The sequence below is a fragment of the Saccopteryx leptura genome, chromosome 3 (assembly GCF_036850995.1).
Source record: "Saccopteryx leptura isolate mSacLep1 chromosome 3, mSacLep1_pri_phased_curated, whole genome shotgun sequence".
Lineage (NCBI taxonomy): Eukaryota > Metazoa > Chordata > Mammalia > Chiroptera > Emballonuridae > Saccopteryx > Saccopteryx leptura.
The window spans coordinates 204,660,645-204,683,865 of record NC_089505.1 but is presented as its reverse complement, the minus strand read 5'-3'; the positions used below and the strand labels follow the sequence as shown (position 1 = coordinate 204,683,865).

The following is a 23,221-nucleotide window of genomic DNA, read 5'->3' as shown; positions in this document are numbered from 1 at the left end:
GGAGCAAAGTTGGCCCAGGTGCTGAGGATGGCTCTGTGGCCTCTGCCTCAGGCACTAGAGTGGCTCTGGTAGCAACAGAGCGACACCCGGGATGGGCATCGCCCCCTGGTGGGCATGCCAGGTGGATCCCAGTCGGGCGCATGCGGGAGTCTGTCTGACTGCCTCCCCGTTTCTGGCTTTGGAAAAATACAAATAATAATAATAATAATAATAATAATAATAATAATATGGTAGACAGGAAGATCCCAAGCAGGAGCCTGGTAGCTAGACCACCCCAGGTTCCACTGAATCAAAAATCTCCCTGCCTAACCTGACTAGGCAGTGGCACAGTGGGATAAACCTGGGAAGCTAAGGACCCCAATTCAAAACCCTGAGGTGGCCGGTGTGAGCATGGGCTCATCCAGCTTGAGTGAGGGGTCACAGACACGACCCCATGGTCGCTGGCTTGAGCAAGGGGGTCAATGGCTCAGCTGGAGCCCACCATCAAGGCACGTATGAGAAAGCAATCAATGAACAACTAAAGTGATGCAAAAAGTTGATGCTTCTCATCTCTCTCCCTTCCTGTCTTTCATTCTCTTCCCCTCTCACTTAAAAAAAACCCAGCTGCCTGCCTTGTCTGTTCTGCTCTTCCTCAACTACCTGCAAATGTTCTCATTTTCACTTTTTAAATCTAAGAACTCCTGTTCTCTCCTCTTCTCCACTGTCCAAAATGACATTAAGACCCAATTTTGCCTGTCTTTTGGATTTTAATGTTTATGTGAATTCCTTGTAGGCATGTAATAAAATTTAATTTTCTTGTGTTACTCTGTCTCTGTTAATTTGATTATTAGCCCAGCTAGAAGAACTTAGAAGGTGCAAGAAAAAATATTTTTTTAGTCCCAATGAATGCTATTCTGAAAAATCCCCAGCACTTCCATCCACCTGGCTATACCTTTTCCTGATCTTCTAGCATGATGACCATGCCAGTAGTTAAATTTAAATTCTTTTTTTTTTTTTTTTTTGACAGAGAGAGAGTCAGGGAGAGGGACAGATAGGGACAGACAGATAAGAAGGGAGAGAGATGAGAAGCATCAATTCTTCATTGGAGCTCCTCAGTTGTTCAGTGATTGCTTTCTTATATGTGCTTTGACAGGTGGTTGGGGGTGTACAACAGAGCAAGTGACTGCTTGCTCAAGCCAGCAACCTTGGGCTCAAGCCAGTGACCTTGGGCTTCAAGCCAGCAACCACGGAGTCATGTCTATGATCCCATGCTCAAGTCAGCAACCCCTTGCTCAAGCTGGTGAGCCCTCCGCTCAAGTCAGCGACCTCAGGATTTCGAACCTGGGTCCTTCATGTCCCAGTCCAACGTTCTATCCACTGCACCACTGCCTGGTCAGGCTAAATTTAAATTCATGTAGAGATGATACAAAGGTTATCAAATGAAAAGCAAAGGACACACAGAAAAGAGAAAACCAAGACTCAACAAAAAAGCTTGGATTTTAAATCTGATACAATCTTCAAATGAAACACAAAGACCATTGGTCAGGGGCATCTGGGCTGGAGAGGAATGGCTATCTGCTCCACCTCTACTGCCAAGCCCAGCACAACTCAGGTCACCCACACTGCTTCCGGGATACTGACATACCATTCTATAAAAGGGACCTGACTGCCTGAGCAGGCAGTGGCACAGTGGATAGAGTGTCGAACTGGGATGCAGAGGACCCAGGTTTAAGACCCCAAGGTCACCAGCTTGAGCGCAGACTCATCTGGTTTGAGCAAAAGCTCATCGGTTTGGATCCAAGGTCGCTAGCTCGAGCAAGGGGTTACTCGGTCTGCTGAAGGCCTGTGGTCAAGGCACAAATGAGAAAGCAATCAATGAATAACTAAGGTCTCGCAACAAAAAACTGATGATTGATGCTTCTCATCTCTCTGTTCCTGTCTGTCTGTCCCTCTCTCTGACTCTTTCTCTGTCCCTGTAAAATAAATAAAAGAACATCTCTTCTAAAAAATCTTCTCTTAAGAAAATTAAGTCTAGCCTCAATTTGTCCTTCTAAAGCAATCTGACTTTTTTCTTGATTATAAAATTGTTGGGCAGATAAAGTATATTATGCTCACTTTGTTAAAGATGGCGCTGCCCACGTGGAGGCCGTCACCCGGGTGATATTAATGTGTGTTGGGGGCAGGCTGTGGGCAGGCAGAATCCTTGTAGCCTGGGGCTTGGTTAGAATTAAGCCTTTCCCACCCTTTTTGATGTGGGGTGGTACAATCCCATCATGCCCCAGATAAGTGACTTTGTATTAGAGACTTCCCTATTTTGTATATTGGATTAAAGGTTTTAATTTCTACACTATAAAATGGGGGCAGAACGGGAGCTTGCTCTCTTGGTTCCTGAGATTAGCATTAGAGGAGAGAGCAGAAAGGAGAGCAGAGAGAGGCCACGTGGAGGAGGCCAGAAGAAACAGCCAAGATGGCAGAGTGCTGAGTGAGAAGCCAGTTTGTGCAGAGTTTGTGCAGGGAGAAGGAAGGAGATGGGGAACAGAGGTGAATAAAGTCTGGTGAGCTAGAAACCTTTGATTCTGGGAAACTCGGATAAGTTAGTAGCTTTGTGAGCACTGAATGTGAGTGGGTTTTGGAGCCCAGTGTGTGTTTTTACTTGCCCGCCAGGTGCAAGTTAGAATTAAAGGTGATGGCCCATCAGTTCTTGGCTCCGTTGTATCTTTACCAACTGTCCGAATCCAATGCGAACCTGCATGGGCCAGGCGGCAGTAGCAGTAGCCCTGGCCACTGGCCATACATTTGGCGTAGTCTGTGGCAGGATTCGATACAGATTGGTATGGAGCCACCACCACCTTTGAGCGGTGGAGTAGAGGACTGGCTGCTGTTATGGTTCCCCATGGCTGTCCTTTGGGGACCGTAGGCTGGCTGACTTTTACAGCCATGTGTGATGAAACTGAGAGCTCTGTGGAAAAGGCTGCCTGGGACCTGCAAACTGAGCAGTGGAAGGAGCTGGAGCAAATGTGGGAGAAAAAGATGCTGACCCTGGAGCTGGAGGAGGAGGCCGACCAGGTTTGCGAGATTCCCCTGGAAATGGAGCGGCTGCTGGAGGAGGATTCACAGGTTCATGAGTTGCAGATTGCCCTGGATGTTGTGGAGAGCCAGCAGTGGCAGGAGGCCAGGGCTAGGGCTGAGGCTGAGGCTGAGGCCGGAGCCGGAGCTGTAAGGTCTGCGGAGCAGAAGGCTGCGGCAGCCCGAGGCTCGAGCCCAGCAGTGGGAGCTGGTGTTTTCAGTTCCTCTTTGGAGGATGAGGAGAATCAGGCTGGAGTTGCAATCCGCAGTCTCCAGAAGGTGATGTTGGGCAGATAAAATGTATTATGCTCACTTTGTTAAAGATGGTACTGCCCACATGAGGCCGTTGCCCAGGTGATATTAATGTGTGTTGAGAATCCTTGTAGCCTGGGGCTTGGTTTTGGGATTAAGCCTTTCCCACCCTTTTTTTGATGTGGGGTGGTACAATCCAATCATGCCTCAGAGAAGTGACTTTGTATTAGAGACTTCCCTATTTTGTATATTGGATTAAAGGTTGTGAAGCTACACTATAAAATGGGGGCAGAACGGGAGCTTGTGCTCTTGGTTCCTGAGATTATCATTAGAAGAGAGAGCAGAGGAGTGCAGATAAAGGCCTCGTGGAGGAGACCAGGAGAAGCAGCCAAGATGGCGGAGTGCTGAGTGAGATGCCAGTTTGTGTAGAGTTTGTATCTAGGATAAGGAAGGAGATGGGGAACAGAGGTGAATAAGTCTGGTGAGCTAGAAACCTTTGATTCTAGGAAACTCGGATAAGTCAGTGGCTTTGTGAGCACTGAATGTGACTGGGTTTTGGAGCCCAGTGTGTGTTTTCTTTACTTGAATGCCGGGTGCAAGCTAGGATTAAAGACTATGGCCCATCAGTTTTTGGCTCCGCTGTTTCTTTACCGACTGTCTGAATCCAATGCGAACCTGCATGGACCGGGCTGCTCTGATGGTGGCCCTGGCCATGCCTCCTGGCTTTACAGTGAAAGCCCAACTGGAAACAGCACCTACTACGGCCCTGGTAGGTCTGCGATTTTGGGACATAGGGCTGGATGCCACGTGCTCCTCTTTGGAACAGTGTAAGACCTGCCAGGATGGCAGAGATGAGGGGGGTGGCTGAGGTCTCATGTGCATGGACTGATTTTCTGGACTACGATCGGAGTGGGCATTGGCTCCTTTGTTGAATGAACTTACAGATTTTGGACAATGTGAAATACCCTGATGGGGGTGGGGGGTGACTTTGCTGGAAGCACTCCCCTGCCCCAGGAAGCTTTTCCCATGGCTAGAAAGAAGGCCGAGGACATTTTGCGCTTTGGGCTAAATACTCAGAGACTGGTGAAGTGTACCTTTGTGATTGTTGAAACTGTATGATTTGTGCTGTTGTAATTTGTGTAATGTGCCTAATTTCCTTGCACAGAGATGCCAGTGGTATAGATTGTGGGTAGTAAAGTGACCATAGGGGTGGATTGTTGGGCAGATAAAATATATTATGCTCACTTTGTTAAAGATGGCGCTGCCCTCATGGAGGCTGTCACCCAGGTGATATTAATGTGTGTTGGGGGCAGGCTGTGGGCAGGCAGAATCCTTGTAGCCTGGGGTTTGGTTTTAGAACTAAGCCTTTCCCACCCTTTTTGCTGTGGGGTGGTGCAATCCCATCATGCCTCAGATAAGTGACTTTGTATTAGAGACTTCCCTATTTTGTATATTGGATTAAAGGTTTTAATTTCTACACTATAAAATGGGGGCAGAACGGGAGCTTGCTCTCTTGGTTCCTGAGATTAGCATTAGAGAGAGCAGAGAGCAGAGAAAGGCCACATGGAGGAGGCCAGGAGAAGCAGCCAAGATGGCGGAGATGGTTGAGTGAGAAGCCAGTTTGTGCAGAGAGAAGGAAGGAGATGGGGAACAGAGGTGAATAAAGTCTGGTGAGCTAGAAACCTTTGATTCTGGGAAACTCGGATAAGTCAGTAGCTTTGTGAGCACTGAATGTGAGTGGGTTTTGGAGCCCAGTGTGTGTTTTTACTTGCCCGCCGGGTGCAAGCTAGGATTAAAGATAATGGCCCATCAGTTTTTGGCTCCGTTGTTTCTTTACCAACTGTCCGAATCCAACGCGAACCTGCATGGGCCAGGTGGCAGTAGTAGTAGCCCTGGCCACTGGCCATACAAAAATGAATACATTTTGTTATAGAAACTTGGGGAAATACACAAAAGTACAACAAATAAAACTAAACTGACCACTTAATAATAACTTATGGCCTCTCCTGACTGATGGCGGCATAGTGGATAGAGCCTTGCCCTGGGTTGCTGAGGACCCAGGTTTAAACCCCAAGGTTGCTGACTTGAGCATGAGATCATAGACATGATCCCATGGTCACTGGCTTAAGCAAGGTGTCACTGACTCAGCTGGAGCAACCCCCACTTCAAGGCACTTATGAGAAGCAATCAATGAACAACTAAAATGTTGCAACTATGAGTTGATGTTTCTCATCTCTCTCCCTTCCTGTGTGTGTGTCTCTCTCTCTTGTGCTAAAAACATACAAAAAAATAAAAAACCTTATTCCTCTTTTTAACTAGTCATAGATTTAGAAAATTATAGATTTAGAAAATTGAGTTCCCACACTGAAGATATTAGGATTGGAAGTAAAAAACAAGATTGAACATGAGAAAAAATATATAAGACTAAACATGAAACTCAAAGAATTCTTTCATGCTCAATGAAAGTTGCAACGAGGCTGTTAAACTTGTTCAACAACTCCCCTGGTAGGCAAACCAGTTTATAAGCCAAAGGCAATCATAAATGCAGCCTGCTGCTGATAGCACTTCATGCTGTTTCTGCCACAATTCTCCCTCCACCTTGCAAACCACATTTTTGTTTAAAGGCCCTGTACATAATTAAAGGCAGGAAATAGATCTTAGAAGCATTTCAAGATCACAGAAAAATAAATAACTAACATAAAATAATAGTGCCTCCTCTGTAAAATGGAAATCAGGAGGAGAGCCAAAAGGATCAGCAAAGCAAGTCTTTTCTATAGGCTCAAGTTGAAAATAAAAGACAGTACACTCCAGTGGGTTCCAGATCTTCACATTAAAGAACCCCTGGAATCCTGTAAAACAGCAAACAAGTCTTAGGAAAGGATAACTGCCTGTTTCATCAGGCTTACCACATTACATGCAATTAATACAGCAGCTCATGCGCAATTTTTAAAATACTTCTACTGAACACCTACTACATACCAACCACACTTTAGTTTGATGATTCCTTCCTTAGAGGAAAGTATTATCATCATTTATAACCTGCAGCCAGTGAGGCCAACTAGGTTCCACTCATCTTGTCCAAGTACTTCAAAAAATGTCCAGCATATCCGTGTGTGGCACAACTGTTTACAATAACCTTCAATGCCTTTGCAATAAATCCCACACTTACTTTTAACTTTCATCTCAATACTTCTGTCCTTGATAATTCTTTTCAGGCATCAAATTATATGTAATTTGCTACAACTAAATGTTTACAACCTGGCCCTGGCCGGTTGGCTCAGTGGTAGAGCGTCGGCCTGGCGTGCAGAAGTCCTGGGTTCGATTCCCGGCCAGGGCACACAGGAGAAGCACCCATCTGCTTCTCCACCCCTCCCCCTCTCCTTCCTCTTTGTCTCTCTCTTCCCCTCCCGCAGCCGAGGCTCCATTGGAGCAAAGATGGCCCGGGCGCTGGGGATGGCTCCTTGGCCTCTGCCCCAGGCGCTAGAGTGGCTCTGTTCGCAACAGAGCGACGCCCCGGAGGGGCAGAGCATCGCCCCCTGGTGGGCAGAGCGTTGCCCCTGGTGGGCGTGCCGGGTGGATCCCCGGTTGGGCGCATGCGGGAGTCTGTCTGACTGTCTCTCCCCGTTTCCAGCTTCAGAAAAAAAAAAAAATGTTTACAACCTACAGGAGCCTTCTTACTATAATTGCATGCATACGCAGATAAAGGGGTAAAGACAGGAATCCTTTCTCAGTTCCCAACACCGGGTGCATGTAGCTCCAGGTGTGCCCTTAATAAATGCTTGTTTAAAGAATCCTCTGAATAAAATAAAATCAAAGAACTTGCATTCTTTCAGCTCATTGGGAGGAGAGTGTTTCTCCATATGCTACAAGGAACTGGAGTTTTGTTCACCGTAGATTCTGGTCTTGAAGCCCGAATTAATTAATCTGCCACCTCTCACTCCCATTCAGGAAGTTACAACACATCAATAGTTGCATAGCTTTGTTACAGAACCCCACTAATCTTATTTTAGACTACCCAGAAGGTCAGTCTTTCAATAATTAAAGTTACTTCAGAAATTAAGGAGATTTTCTTGCTTTTTGTTGTGTTGTGTTGTTTTCAGTTACAGTGAGCACAGAAGGCTCAGCCTGCAGTAAATGTATATTCTGAGATGCTACAGTAAATGTATTTTCTTTGAGGTCATACAGATAAAAATTTAAAAATTAACTCATGGATACAGAAAAAGTAAGGGAGAGCAGGGCAAGCTGGACAATAAGAACACACTACTTTCCTAAGAACAGGTGCTCCAACCCATGAAAATAAGGAAGCAAACTGAGTACTCCCCTTTCCATCAGAGGACATGATTGTAGACCTGGTCTGTAACAAGTTGCCAGTCCACAGAACCTATTATTATCTTCAAATCCCAAGAAAGTCTTGGCCCAGGGCTCAGGTATGTGGGAGCCACAACAAGATCAAAGGCAGAATCAGGGAAAAAAGGGAGAGAGGATAAAATGACAGCTCCCCGTGTCTCTCAGGCTATCACACAACATGGGAACAGGAGTCATTTAACCTGTTCTTAGAAAATCCTTCCTTCTGAACCCAACATGCATATCTTCCAACATTCATGGGCAGAGGATCCTGAAGGAAAAAGCAACCTAGGAGCTGGTAATTAGATAAAAATACCCAAGCAAGTTAAAACTTAATAAGATGGAATAGAGAAGCCTAGCAGCAGCAATTTCATTTCAAATTCATGAACATCTTTTATATTACAGGACGTTTGCTCCTGGGAATTCAGATCTCTCTTTATTTTTAAAGACTTTATTTATTCAATTTTTTTTTTTTCAGAGAGGGGGAAAGAGGGAGAGGGAGAGAGAGAGAAGGGGGAGGAGCAGGAAGCATCAACTCCCATATGTGCCTTGACCAGGCAAGCCCAGGGTTTCGAACTGGCGACCTCAGTGGTCCAGGTCAACACTTTATCCCACTGTGCCACCACAGGTCAGGCGGAATTCAGATCTTGAAATCTGATTGTTCAAGGACCTCTGTAATGCTGGTGACCGAGGCCAGGCAGGTCCACATTGGATTCGGGCAGACGGTAGAGAAATTGTGGAGCTGGAAAGCATTAAACCAGTACCGTTTAATCAAGTCTTGCAATGGCGAATGAGCAAACAGGCAAGGGAAAACCTCTTCTTAGCAAACAGCAAAAATGGCCCCTCACAGTGGCTGGCTGGTTGGCTGGCAGGCAGGCAGGCAATCTGCAATCCACCACCCACAATCGACCCTAAGCACAAGCTCCCACAGCCTTACATAGACTATCCACATGTGGTGCTGCCACATGCTTATGCATTAATCAAGCAAAGTGCTTGCAGCCACTAAACCAGCGAGCAAGTCTAACACAGCTGTTTTCCCAACAACCTCCATTTAGGAAAAGTTGCTGCATCCTTCAAGAGCCTGGATCCCTGAGCCATGCCTGTGCACAGTACTTGTTGGCAAATTACACTACATATATTCTGCTGATGTGTAGCCAGTGGCAGTGATTGAACCACACCATTGCCTGACCTGGCTCTTCCACTCAGGTACTTTTGTGCTGCAGGGGTCAGGCAAAAGTAGAAACCAAGTAAGTCCTTATCACAGAAAGCTGATGACTAAATGATCCCAAGACACAAGTAACTGTCAGCAAGATGTTGGTTAGCTAAACTCTAAAAAGCTTCTGTTTATACCATTTAAGAGAATTTCAAGTTGTAAAAGCAATAAGAATAAAAATAAAAAATTCCCTCTCAATCTCACCACCTCACCAAATCAAACTAATTTCCTGTTTCCATGTTACCTTCTGATAAATGGGTATTACCATATTTTTCACTCCATAAGATGCACTTTTTCCCCAAAAAAGTGGAGAGGAAAATGTCTGTGTGTCCTATGGAGCGAATGTTCATTTTTTTTAGCTGCTGCAGGGCACTGCGCCAGTAAACATGTAAAATGAGCGTCAGCAGGAGCATAATCATACCCGCCATGGTGGCATGTGGAACCCTGGCATCTGTTGAGTGATCTCCTGGTTCCGGTTTCCACAGTTGCATGCAGGGCAGGAAGGAAGGCAAGTGATGTTGTGTGGGCACATTCATCTGGCATCATCGAGGGCAGACGCGAGAGGCGCACTGCAGCAGTGGAGGGCTGCACTGCAGCTGCTGGAGCTCTGTGTGAGGTGCTGACGTCACTTGTTGCCAGCCTAATAGCATTTCATTGGCTGGCTGGCTGGCTGGCTGGCAGATAAGGGAGGGGCCAAAGGTGCTAGAGGGCTTCTGAAAAAATCTGCCCTATCAGTGCTTGACCAGTTTAGAGTACATATTAGTGAAACCGCAAAAGAAAACTTTAAAGAAGTGAAGACCTATCTAGCTGTAATTCTTGGGGGTCTTACCAGCCAGTTGCAACCTCTCGATGTTTCCATCAACAAACCATTTAAAGTCTTTATGTGAGAAGAGTGGAACAAATGGATGGCTGCTGGTAATCATGATGATCTGACACCAACTGGACTAATGAAGAGAGCCGCTATCACTCAAGTTTGTGAATGGGTGAAAACATCATGGCAGTCAGTGAAGAATGAAACCATGGTACGGTCATTCAAAAAATGTGGCATTAGCAATGCCTTAAATGGCACTGAAGATAGTATAATATATGAAAATAGCGAAGAACGTGAAACCAGTGATGTGAGCAACTGAGCTTCTTAAATTCTGACACTAGCGATGATGAGTTCCTGGGGTTTCCGGAAAACTAGAAGAGTATTTGAACATTAAAGTCTCTTCTCATTTATTAATAATAGTGCTAACGGTTGTTAATACTGCTGTTGAGTTTACATAGTTGAAATATTATTGTGGTATATTTTATTAAATATTTTAACACATCATTTGGTTCAGAATATTTTTTTCTTATTTTCCTCCTTAAAACCATAAGTGGGTCTTATTGTCAGACGCATCCTATGGAGCGAAAAAAACGGTATTTATTTCATTGAGAAAAGTAAAGAGAGCAGGAATATATATAGTATCTTAGGTCTTAACTGACTTCCTAAAGCTGGGTAATTGCCTTGAGAAGGCCCAAAAGATTTATGGTCTCCATTTCACAGGAAATTCAAAGACCCCTCAATAGGTCTAAACTAGGGAAGTTATATGTTGTTCTCGAGTCACAAAATCCTGGGTTTAAATCCTAATTCTGCCCTTTATTAGCTGTGTAGCTTAGATAAGCACCCTCACCTGTGTCAGTCTCAGCTGCCTCATCTGTCCAACGAGCTCTGCATGGATATTAAAACAGAAACATGTGCGAATCACCTGGCCCACACACCTAGTACAGGCTGAACTGTATTCCCTCCCCAGAAAAGATGTTGAAGTCCCAAGCCCCAGTACCTCAGAATGTAAACTTATTTGGAAGCTGTCATTAGTTAAGATGAGGTCATGTTGCAGTAGGACAGGCTCCTTATCTAAATAACTGGCATCTTCATTAAAGATAGCCACCTAAGGGAGAGTGCCACACAACAGCAAAGTCAGAGGCTGCAGCTAGGCAGCTGCAAGGAAGCCCACAGGTTTCCAGCTAACACCAAAAGCAGGAGAGGACTCCCCTACAGGTATCGGAGAGAGAGCACGGCCTGCTGAATTCTTGATTTTGGACTTCTAGATCCTAGAACTGTTGTTCTGATGTTTTCAGCAACCCCGTTTGTCATTCGTTGTCATGACAGCCCTAGGAAACTGGTATGCTGCCAACTCAGAAGACTTCCCGGTGACCCCTGCACACACACACTGTGAGGGACAGCTCCACTGAGCACAAGAAGGGCTCTCACAACCCCCACAACACAGTGACCATCCACCCAACAAATCCTTTGGGCTCAAAGTCAATTTCATAACCAATCTCTATGTACTGGTTGTTAACATGATTTGTTTTACCTACTGTCTTGGCTTGTCAATAACTTAAATAGAGCAAAAGACAGATTTGAGAGAAGGCACCTGTACATGAAAAGTCTATGTCACTGATTTAAAAGAAAAACCTTTTTTTAGCCTTTAGAAGAGTGAACTCTACAGAATGTGTCAGGAAAGGTGGGGCCACCTCCTGAACAGAAACTGAACAGTCTGCCCTTAATAACTTCCTCATGATCAATGTGAGCACAATGCTTATTTGTCCAATTTCCTGAAACAGCCAAGTTACTCTTCTCATGGTCATCATCAGTGGCAGAGTCACATGGCAGTGAGAACTGGGCCACTCAGCCTGTAGCTCTCACTGCTCCTGGCAACAAGGCACCCAGCGCCCCCCCCCCCACCCCTGCCCACTGCTCCCAAGACATGGTTCTGCTGGGCCAGGCTGGGCCTCACTTCAGCATTTCTAAGGCTCCTCAGGAGCTTCTCAAGTACAGAGAGGTGGACACCACTTAACCAAAAAATGCACTTTTCCAGCAGCTAGTCCAACCCCATAGAAACCTGTAGGTCCCCCTGGCTCTACACAAAGCCCCCACATGAAGCCCCTCCAGCCTAAGGTGACTGGGGAGTTAGGCTTGCTCGCTGGTTTACAGGCTGCAAGCCCTTTTTGCCTGATTAGTGTGTGAGCATGTAGAAGCACCCTTTGTGTATGGCCTATAAAAGGCTATGGGTGCTTGAACTCAGGGGATTGCAGATGTACAGATTGCCTATGCCCCACTGTGAGGGCCATTTTGCTGTTTGTTTGCCTGAGAGGTGGTTTCCCCTGCCTGTGTGCTTGTCCGCTGTTGTGAGACTTTACTAAATGGAAAGGCCCAGCCCTTTCCAGATCTGCAGTTTTTCTACCATCTGCCTGAATCCAGTGTGGACCTGCCTGACCTCGGCCACCAGCATCATACACTTTGGATTCAAGCAGATGGTAGAAAAACTGCAGAGCCAGAAAGCATTGGGCCATTCCATTTAATAAAGTCTCACAACAGGGGAATGAGCAAACAGGCAGGGAAAACCACTTCTCACGGCAGCAGGCAAACGAGCAGCAAAACAACCCCTCACAATCAGGTCAGGCAATCCTCAATCTGCCCTGAATACAAGCACTCATACCCTTACAAAGACAATACACATGTGGTACTGCGAAGTGCTCACACACTAATCAAGCAAACTGCTTGCAGCTAGCACACCAGCAAGCAAGCCTAACACAGCTGTTTCTCCACAAATGTAAACCACACTAGTCAAAGATTGCTTCATGTTACTCACCTGACCACTCCCCACACACACTGCCTCAGTAGCACACATGTCCTTCCCACCTGTACTGTCCCATCTCCACCTGGGCCGTCCTCTTCCTGCCAAGCCCAGAGCAGATGCAAGCACCTCCATGCACGGTCCTGATGCTTTCCTCCTTGACCTGGCTACATGAACGACTCCTCTAATCTTTCTCTAGAACAGGAGTTCCGCCCTGGCCGGTTGGCTCAGTGGTAGAGCGTCGGCCTGGCGTGTACAATAGAAGTCCCGGGTTCGATTCCCGGCCAGGGCACACAGGAGAAGCGCCCATTTGCTTTTCCACCCCTTCCCCTCTCCTTCCTCTCTGTCTCTCTCTTCCCCTCCTGCAGCCAAGGCTCCATTGGAGCAAAGATGGCCCGGGCGCTGGGGATGGCTCCTTGGCCTCTGCCCCAGGTGCTAGAGTGGCTCTGGTCGCGGCAGAGCGACGCCCCGGAGGGGCAGAGCATCGCCCCCTGGTGGGCAGAGCGTCGCCCCCTGGTGGGCGTGCCGGGTGGATCCCGGTCGGGCGCATGCGGGAGTCTGTCTGACTGTCTCTCCCGGTTTCTAGCTTCAGAAAAATACAAAAAAAAAAAAAAAAAAGAACAGGAGTTCCCTCCCTATATTAGGCTTTAATGCAGAGCCTCCTGGGGAGCTTCCAAACTACAGATGCCTGGGCCCCACCCCAGGGTCTGGTGTAACAAGTCCAGAGTGCTGTTACAAGCTTCTCTGTGGTCCCACTGTACAGGCAAGACTGAGCACAACCACTGCGGACCTGCCCTTGCTCCTCCTTCCTTAAGGGCTCCTGACCCTGCTGCTTGCCGCTGAGCTGCAATTAATTTCCTTTCTCTAGTTGCTACAACTTTGAAAGGTCAGAAAAGTGGAAAGCACCTGTGCCCCCTTTCTTTTTTTTTTTTTTTTTTTTTTTTTTTGCATTTTTCAGAAGCTGGAAACGGGGAGGCAGTCAGACAGACTACCGCATTCACCCGACCGGTATCCACCCGGCATGCCCACCAGGGGGCGATGCTCTCTGCCCATCTGGGGTGTCACTCTGTTGCATCCAGAGCCATTCTAGCGCCTGAGGCAGAGGCCATGGAGCCATCCTCAACGCCCAGGCCATCTTTTCTCCAATGAAGCCTTGGCTGCGGGAAGGGAAGACAGAAACAGAGAGGAAGGAGAGGGGGAGGGGTGGAGAAGCAGATGGGTGCTTCTCCCGTGTGCCCTGGCCGGGAATTGAACCCGGGACTCCTGCACGCCAGGCTGACACTCTACCACTGAGCCAACCGGCCAGGGCCTGCCCCCTTTCTTCTTTATCCAGTCTGGCCTCCATCTAGACCAGTGGTCCCCAACCTTTTTTGGGCCACGGACTGGTTTAATGTAAGAAAATATTTTCACGGACCGGCCTTTAGGGTAGGATGGATAAATGTATCACGTGACCGAGACAAGCATCAAGAGTGAGTCTTAGACGGATGTAACAGAGGGAATCTGGCCCTGGCCGGTTGGCTCAGTGGTAGAGCATCGGCCTAGCGTGCAGGAGTCCTCCACCCCTCCCCCTCTCCTTCCTCTCTGTCTCTCTCTTCCCCTCCCGCAGCCAAGGCTCCATTGGAGCAAAGTTGGCCCGGGCGCTGAGGATGGCTCCATAGCCTCTGCCTCAGGCGCTAGAATGGCTCTGGTTGCAACAGAGCAACGCCCCAGATGGGCAGAGCATCGCCCCCTGGTGGGCATGCCGGGTGGATCCCGGTCGTGCGCATGCAGGAGTCTGTCTAACTGCCTCCCGCTTCCAACTTCAGAAAAAATACAAAAAAAAAAAAAAAAAAAGAGGGAATCTGGTCATTTTTTAAAAATAAAACATCGTTCAGACTTAAATATAAATAAAAAGGAAATAATGTAAGTTATTTATTCTTTCTCTGCAGATCGGTACCAAATGGCCCACGGACTGGTACCAGTTTGTGGCCCAGGAGTTGGGAACCACTGATCTAGACAATTCTTCTATAGCAGGTCCCTCAAAAGACACTAACCATTTCTCTGGACACATCACTCATTCCAGGACAGGGGTGACATGCAAAACCCACCCTCACTGTCTCATCCACACAGCCTGAAAGTCACCCCAAGCCTTCTGCCTCCTCAGCCTCTGGTCCCAACTCAAACTGCCTCTCAGGCACCGTCAGGGGCAGGTCTTCCTGGTCTCTGACCTGCATGTATACTTGTGTCCATCTATCCCACACATCTCAGGGTGGACCACAGGCTACTCCCCAGTATTCAATCCTAATAGAACACTGGAATCACCTGGGAAGCTCTCAAAATCTTCATCGAGAGATGCAAATGGGCTGTGGTAATGGCCTAGGATGGAGGCTAAGAAAAGCTCCCAAATCTTGAACCACTGGTTCTATCCTACTATTTACACAATGAAGCAGAGTCCTTTGCTATCTGATGGAGCTGCCCACGAAAATCTGCCTAAGAGAACGTAAGTGGTAGGTGAGAATAATACCAGCCCACAACTGCCAAGATATGGAAACAACCTGTGTATACATTAACAAATGAATGGATAGAGATATGGTATACATACACAATGGACTATTACTCATCTAAGAGAGAGAAGGAAATCCTACCATTGGCAACAACATGGCTGAACCTTGAGGCCATTATGCTAAGTGAGGTAAGTCAGACAGAGAAAGACAAATACTGTATGATCTCACTTATATGTGGAATATTAATATTAAAAAGGCCAAACATGCCTGACCACTGGTGGCACAGTGCATTGAGCATTGGCCCAGGACAATAAGGTCCCCGGTTTGAAACCCTGAGGTCACGGGCTAGAGCACAGGCTAGTCAGCTTGAGCATGGGCTTGCCAGTTTGAGTGTGGGGTTGCCGGCTTGAGTGTGGAATCATCAACATGATCCCAAGGTCGCTGGCTTGAGCAAGGGGCCACTGGCGTGGCTTGAGCCCCCAGGTCAAGGCACTTATGAGAAGCAATCAATGAACAACTAAAGTGAAGCAACTAGGAGCTGATGTTTCTCATCTCTCTCCTCTGCCCTCATTCTCCCTTCCTGTCTCTTTATGACTCTCAAAAAAAAAAAAAAAAAAAAGCTGAACTTGTGAAAACAGAGTAGAATGGTAGTTACCAGAGGATGTGAGGTGGGGGGTTGAGGAGATGTTGTTTAAGGTATGTACAAACCTGCAACTAGAAGATACATAAGTTCTAGAGATCTAATGTACAGTGTAGTGATTATAGACAACAATACTGTAGTATAAACTTCAAAGTTGCTAAGAATAGGCCTCAAGGTTCAACCATGTTGTTGCCAATGGTAGGATTTCCTTCTCTCTCTTAGATGAGTAATAGTCCATTGTGTATGTATACCATATCTCTATCCATTCATTTGTTAATGTATACGCAGGTTGTTTCCATATCTTGGCAGTTGTGGGCTGGTCTATTCTCACCTACTACTTATGTTCTCTTAGGCAGATTTTCGTGGGCAGCTCTTATTTGTTCTCACAAAAAAAGAAATAATTACGTGACATGATAGAAATGTTAGCTAATGCTATAGTGATGATATACTACAATATAAATATAGCATATTTTTGGATAAACATTTTTAGGTTTGCTCGCTTGTACTGGGGCAGCGTCATGGGTGTACAGCCTATGCAGCGTCATGGGTGTACAGTCTATGGAAGGCTGCGGTGCTTGCCCTCAGGGCAGCAGATTGCAAATTGTGGATTGCCTTCCTGCTTGGGAGGGGCCATTGTTTGCTAGACAAGAGATTTTTCCCCCAGCCTGTTTTGCTGAGGGAGGGTGAAAGAGAAAGAGAGAGAGAGAGAGAGAGAGAGAGAGAGAGAGCGCGTGCTGAGGGGTTTGGGAGCCCTAAGAGGAAGGGAAGCGGTCTCCCCTGCCTGTTTGCTTGTCCACCATTATGAGACTTTAATAAACGGAATGGCCCACCATTTTTCAGCTCCAAAGTTCCTTTACCATCTGCCCAAATCCAATGGGAACCTGCATGGCAGGTCATTGGCCTTACACATATCAATACCTTGTACACCTTAAACTTATACAATGTTATATATCAAATATTTCTCAATAAAAAAGAATGAAACAACTCACATTTAGGAAGAATCATCTGTCAGTCTCCTTAATAAATAACTAAATGCAAAATGCAGAAGGCCCATGCAAAAACGTTGATCTCAGGTTCAAACTGGTAGCAGGGACACTGGACAAGAAACAAAGTCCCGGGAAAGCTCCAGACAGACCCAAGAACAAGATAGGCAGCTGACTCCTGTATGACCCTAATAAGAGCTCGCTCACTACCAGTCAGGGCACACACTAGGGGCAAACGGTCCCTGGCAAGGTGTTCATTCAGAGGGCACATGCACCCACACATATATACACTCATACACCTGGAAGAACTTATGAATGGAGCAATTATGCCTTAAAGCTCAGAAGCTGATCCCTATTATTATAAATATAGCAAATCATTGAGTTTTTTTTAAGAATTTTAACTTTGTAACCTCTTTGATATTCAGAAACCCAGAAATATTGAACTCACAAATTACACAATATTGAATAGCCTAACCATAAGATATAGCAAACCTGCATCTCTCCTGACAGAATACAGCAAAGCATCTCAAATCACCAACAAATTCTTTTGAAAGAAAAAAAGTCAGAGAAAAACAATTCCAAAGAGCCTTCTTGAAAAAATGTACAGCAATTCCATATTCTATCCCTTATAACATTGATACCAGTTGTGCCTATATGGACACAGACCACTGCACATCCCGCCCCCACACTGTGAACACTGCTGCTGCTGTCTTCAGCTCACCGATATCACACCGACATCATGTACCAGGGACTGCAACAAGCCCTTCCCACACAATGCCTGCTTAAGCCTCACCTCTCTAGAGGTAGGCACTGTTTTGTCCCCAAGGCTCAAAGGTGGTATAGCTGGTACAGGTGGAGAAGGAACTGGGACTCACATCCAGGGAAGTCATTTCCAAACCAAACATTATGGTTAAACTGGTAGCATGTGCATCTAAACAGACCAACTCATGTTCCCAGAGGGAGACCCAAGCAGTGACACAGGGCCCTCACAGGAACAGGCCACTCGCTGAATGAGGAATTCTTGACAGGAATCCTTGCAGGAGTGGGATGGGCCCACAGTCTGCCCTGGCTCAGCCCTAGAGAGTCACTTCACCAGAGTGGGGAAGAAGAAAACAGTCACAAAAATTCCTCAACCATGAGAAGAATGCTCCCAGGTCCTTAGGGGGAAAAGAGCCTGAGAGGAGTCCACACTTGGCAACTAGCACCCACAGGTCCACTGTACTGCTGGGCCAGAAGAACCCAGGCTAAATTTCTACAACTGAGCCATAAGCTGGGCAATTACTCAACCAAGGAAACTGGCCAATCTCATACTGGCTCCCAAGGAGTGAATTCCATATCCAACAAGAAGAGAGAGAAAACACAGGGGCAATTAGAACTACTGTGCTAATGAGGTGTAGTGTTGCTTACAGGACTACACATTAAACCGGGTCTCCTGCAGCAAGGTAAGTCCTCAGTGTCACCCCCAAGTAGATGATGAAAAGAGATATGTCATATGCATTATATAAAGCTACAATCAACATCACTAACATCCTAAAGACCAGAAGATAGCCACCCCAACAGACAGGTACTACACTCAGGACCATCCCTCAGGGGCACAGATCTAAATTCATCAATACATATTTTTTTAGCACTGACCCTTAGGGAGACTCTAAACAGACCTTATAACCATCCCATTACAGACTGCTGATGATGCCGTGGAAGATGTTATTTACTTGCTAACTGTATGACCATGAACAAGTCACTGTTTTATGGGTTGGCAAAATCTAATACTAAGGTCCTGGATGGTTGGCTCAGTGGTAGAGCGTCGGCCTGGCGTGCGGAAGTCCTGGGTTCGATTCCCGGCCAGGACACACAGGAGAAGCACCCATCTGCTTCTCCACCCCTCCCCCCTCCTTCCTCTCTGTCTTTCTCTTCCCCTCCCGCAGCCAAGGCTCCATTGGAGCAAAAGATGGCCCTGGCGCTGGGGATGGCTCCTTGGCCTCTGCCCCAGGCGCTAGAGTGGCTCTGGTCGCGACAGAGAGACGCCCCAGATGGGCAGAGCATCGCCCCCTGGTGGGCGTGCCGGGTGGATCCCAGTTGGGCGCATGCGGGAGTCTGTCTGACTGCCTCCCCGTTTCCAGCTTCGGAAAAATACAAAAAAAAAAAAAAAAAAATCTAATACTAACTGTCAAGAAGAGTTAAGACACAGGAGTGATACAAATCATCTCACCAGGATCAAGCTCCTCATCCACAACATGAGGGTCCTTCCCATTCACTGAGCTGAGGATCACGGATGAGCACATGCTTCAAAATGCCAATGCTGACTCCAGGCCACGGTGACTGCACCCCCAGACAGCCTTGGTGAGAGAGCATGTCAGGGGTACCCACAGAAGGTAGGTGTCAATGCAGGACTCAGGAGAGAGGCCGAGCAAATCCAGGCACAAGCACATAAAATATGTTTGTGACTCATTTTCCAGGGCTATCATTCCTTAAGTGAAAAACAAGATGCGGCCTGACCTGTGGTGCCACAGTGAATAAAGCATCAACCTGGAACACTGAGGTTGCTGGTTCGAAACCCTGGGCTTACCTGGTCAAGGCACATATGGGAGTTGATGCTTCCTGCTCCTCCTTCTCTCTGTCTTTTTCTTTCTTTCTCTCTCTCTCTCTCTCCCCTTTCCCCCCCTCCTCTCTGAAAGTTAAATTAATAAAGTCCTTTTAAAAAGTTATATTTAAAAACAAGATGCAAAGCTGCATATATAGTATGAGTCTGACTATATAAACCAAAGTCACAGAGAAAACTAGAAGATCAATACAAAAAGGGTAACTGTGGGATTACAAGCTTTCTCTTTTTCCCATATATTTCCTTTTTTCTACACTTAGCATTTATTTTTCAGATCATGGGAGAAAGCATCATGACAAAAAATGTTTCTAATGGGTTGTTTTCTAACTTAAAGAACTAAATTATGACTGGAAAGTCTTTTCAATATTGCCATATAAACCATTTTGTTAAATTTACCTTCCAAGGGTCCTGGCCAGTGGCTCAGTGGATAGAGCATCAGCCCGGCATATGGACATCCTGGGTTCAATTCCCGGTCAGGGCACACAGGAGAAGTGACCATGTGCTTCTCCCCTCTCCCTCTCACCTTTCTTTCCCTCTTCCCCTCCTGCAGCCAGTGGCTTGATTGGTTCAGCGTGGCCCCAGGTGCTGAGGATAGCTCAGTTGGTCAGACTGCGTCAGCCTCAGGTACTAAAAATATCTCAGTACTCGAGCATTGGCCCCTGATGGGGGAGGGAGGCAGGTGGATCCAGGTCAGAAAGAATGCAGAAGTCTGTCTCAGTATTTCCCCTCTGCTCACCTAAAAACAAAAAATTTACCTTCCAAGGATAGCCAGCTCTCTTGTAATAGTAAATTACATAATATTGTACATGGAACCAAGATGAACTTCCATACCAGTCAAGATTCTAATTGTTAAGGGCTTTAAGATAAACTTTTAAAACAAATAGTAGCCCCAAATTTTGAAGAGAGGTCACCTGTGCAGCTCACCCCCAGCATGCCACAGGCCTTCACAGTAGGGACAAGTTTTAGAAAATGGGTAAAATATGCTTCACCACAACCAGGAATATATACTTATATGGTGGTGTTTGTCATACAAAATGTCAGGCCAAGCAGGTCAGGCAGCAGAGTGACTTTGATGTGTACACCACTGCAAATGAAAGATGAGAGGCATAGCAGAATGTTAAGGCAGCACCTGTGTTCACCAGAAGATACAATGTCACACCACGTGAATATATAAAACAGTGGGGAAGCAGAGACTGACAACAAATGCCAAGGGAAGCAAACAGTATGAGAGCCATGAGGTCTGTGACACAGGAGTGATGGGGTTGTAACTGTGGCTAATGTGCTGAGCCACACAGACAGGATTCAGTGGGTTCACAGCTGCAAAGATTTGGGGAAGCCAACACTCTACATGCAATCTCTCTAGCATGCTCCAAAAGCCAGTGAGCCTGCCTGACCTGTGGTGGAGCAGTGGAAAAAGCATCAACCTGGAACACTGAGGTCGCCAGTTCGAAACCCTGAGCTTCCTGGTCAAGGCACATATCAGAAGCAGCTAATACTGCTTACGCTCTTCTCCCACCTTTTTCTCTCTCTCTCTCTCTCTCTCTCTCTTCTCTCTAAAATCAATAAATAAAATCTTAAAAAAAAAAAGCTAGTGAGCCTGCCACAGGCTCCCTAACCATCTGTAAAAGCCTTGTGCTTCTGAGCCTTACTCATGCTCCGATTCTAACCACTACTCCTGAGGGAACATGTCACCCTTCCTCTGTGGTATTCAATTGTCTCTGCTGTAGGTCCACTTCATAAGAGAACAGGAATCAGTCATATAATGGAGAGCTGGTTGTTTAGATTTGGCAAGGCGTTCACAGAGAAGTGGATCCGTATGCCCTCCACTGGCCAGAGGACACCTTCTCCACAGCCACTGGCTGCTCTCCACCTAGCACCTCACAACATGGTCAGAGGCCACCAAAACAGGAGTGAGGAGGTAGAGAATGCATGCACTCTAATCTCTAACTGAAGAATAACTCAAACATTTTTCCTTCCTTTATACAGATTTAAGGTAGTATTTTCATCATTACATAGAGACTTTAACTCTTCGAGTAGTATGAATGTTCATGTACGTCCTCGTGCCTCCTGACCATCCAGAGTATGATCTTACATGGACATCTTTAAACTTTGAGCTGGAGCAGTAAAGGCGTGCATGCATGCCTCCCTTTCAGAAGCACTGTAGCATGTGTTGCCATCTATCCTGGAAGCTGGTAAGCCCAATTATCACTATAAAGTATCTCTGAAGAGTGCTACCACCTGTTTCATACTAGTAGGAACTACGTTCAGCCTTGAGTATGTACATACCATATGTAGCTACCATAGTTTTGTTGACAGAACTTATCAACATTCACAGCTGATTTTTGTTATTTTATAAGTTATTATTGTTCTAAATACCACAATATTCAGGATTGTACATGGTACAATTGTTGTTTTCATAATTTTTTGTCTTTTCCTCAACATCTACATCATTCATTCATCTAAAATTTTCAGCTCTTCCCCAGGAAAGATGTTGAGACATCATCAGGCTGGAAGACTAGTTCCAGAAGATATTCAGAATAGCTTGACAAATGTAGAGTCTGATGATGAATATTCATCTTGCAGTGATAGTGATTTCAATGATGAAATAATCGATTCTTTGATGAAAGTTCTTCTGATCCTGGGCCAGCAACACAAGCAAAAAGGCCTCATTTGACACCAGATAAAACACCTGTGTTGAGGAAGTGGATGTCTATACAAGAGTTTCTTCCAACAATTTCTCCTGTTTCTGATGATTTAATTCATTTATTTTCTATAGTTTTTCTCAGAAACTGGAAGACACTAATGACAATAATAGGCTGGAAATTTCAATTTTAAAACAGATTGTTGACAAAAGTTTTCTAAGCAAAATTGCGATTGAAATGAATAATTACCACGAATTTATTCTTGAAAATACAGACATAAAAGAAAAATCAAAGTTACACAAGTGGAAAGGAATTACTGTAGAAGACTTGTATGTTTTTCTAGCTCTTGTTATATTGATGGGGCACATAAAAAAGAACAGATTGAAGGTCTACTGGTCAAAAAAGTCTCTGATTGAAATGCCAATCTTTGGAAAAATTACATGTTGTTGGATAGTTTTCAGCTGATGCTACAACTGTTGCACTTTTGTGATAACAATATTCAACCCCAAGGTGATTGACTGTATAAAATTAGGGCTGTTGTAGACCACTTCAGAAGAAAATATCAGTCCATTCTTTATCCATTTAGAAATTTGTGCATCGATGAAAGCATAGTGGCTTGGAAAGGGCGCCTTCAATGGAAACAGTTTATTCTATCTAAATGGCATAGATTTAGGATAAAGATGTTCCTCCTTTGTCCTTGACCACATAGTTATACAGGAAAGGAAACTGAGATTGTATATGATGAAAAAGTTGGAATCTCAGGTTCTGTGGTGAAGACATTACTTACTCCTTACTCAGGAAAAAAACATAATGTTTCCCTTGACAATTGGTATACAAGTCCTAATTTGTTTGAGTATTTACATGAAAATGGAACTGGTGCTTGTGGTACAGTTAGAAAAAAGCAAAACGGAATGCTCAAGTTTACTAAAAATATTAAAAAGGGCGAATTTGTCTTAAGACATACTACAATCATATTAGCTCAAAGATGACGTGACGAAAGAGAGGTCAACGTGCTAACTACAATTCATGAGGACTTGATGATTGAAACTGGCAAAAGTGATTGCACTACTGGGCAAAGCATTACCAAGCCACTAAGTGTGGTTAGGTATAATGAGAACATGGGTTTGATTGACAAGGCTAATATGCAAATAAGTTTTACAGGAAATGTAAGAAAAACCGTGAAATGGTATATAAAACATTTTTTCATGAAACTGAGATTGCTGTTTTGAACTCATACATTGTGTATCAGATGAAGACTGGAAGAAGACCACAGTATACGACTTCAGACTGAAGCTCACTGACCAGCTTTTGGAGGAGTTTGTGAAAGAGAAGAAATCACCCAGAGGAGGCTGACCATCGTCAGTAGGAGACAGCCTTCATCTTTCAGGGCATCACTTCTGTTGGGCAGATAAAAT

The 23,221-nt window shown here is 45.6% G+C and overlaps 1 protein-coding gene across 4 annotated transcripts in view; it reads right to left on the bottom strand.

The window, feature by feature from the left end:
* The window catches only part of TBC1D8 (TBC1 domain family member 8), a 180,867-nt gene that overhangs the window by 122,170 nt on the left and 35,476 nt on the right, over positions 1–23,221 (bottom strand). The window lies entirely within an intron of this gene.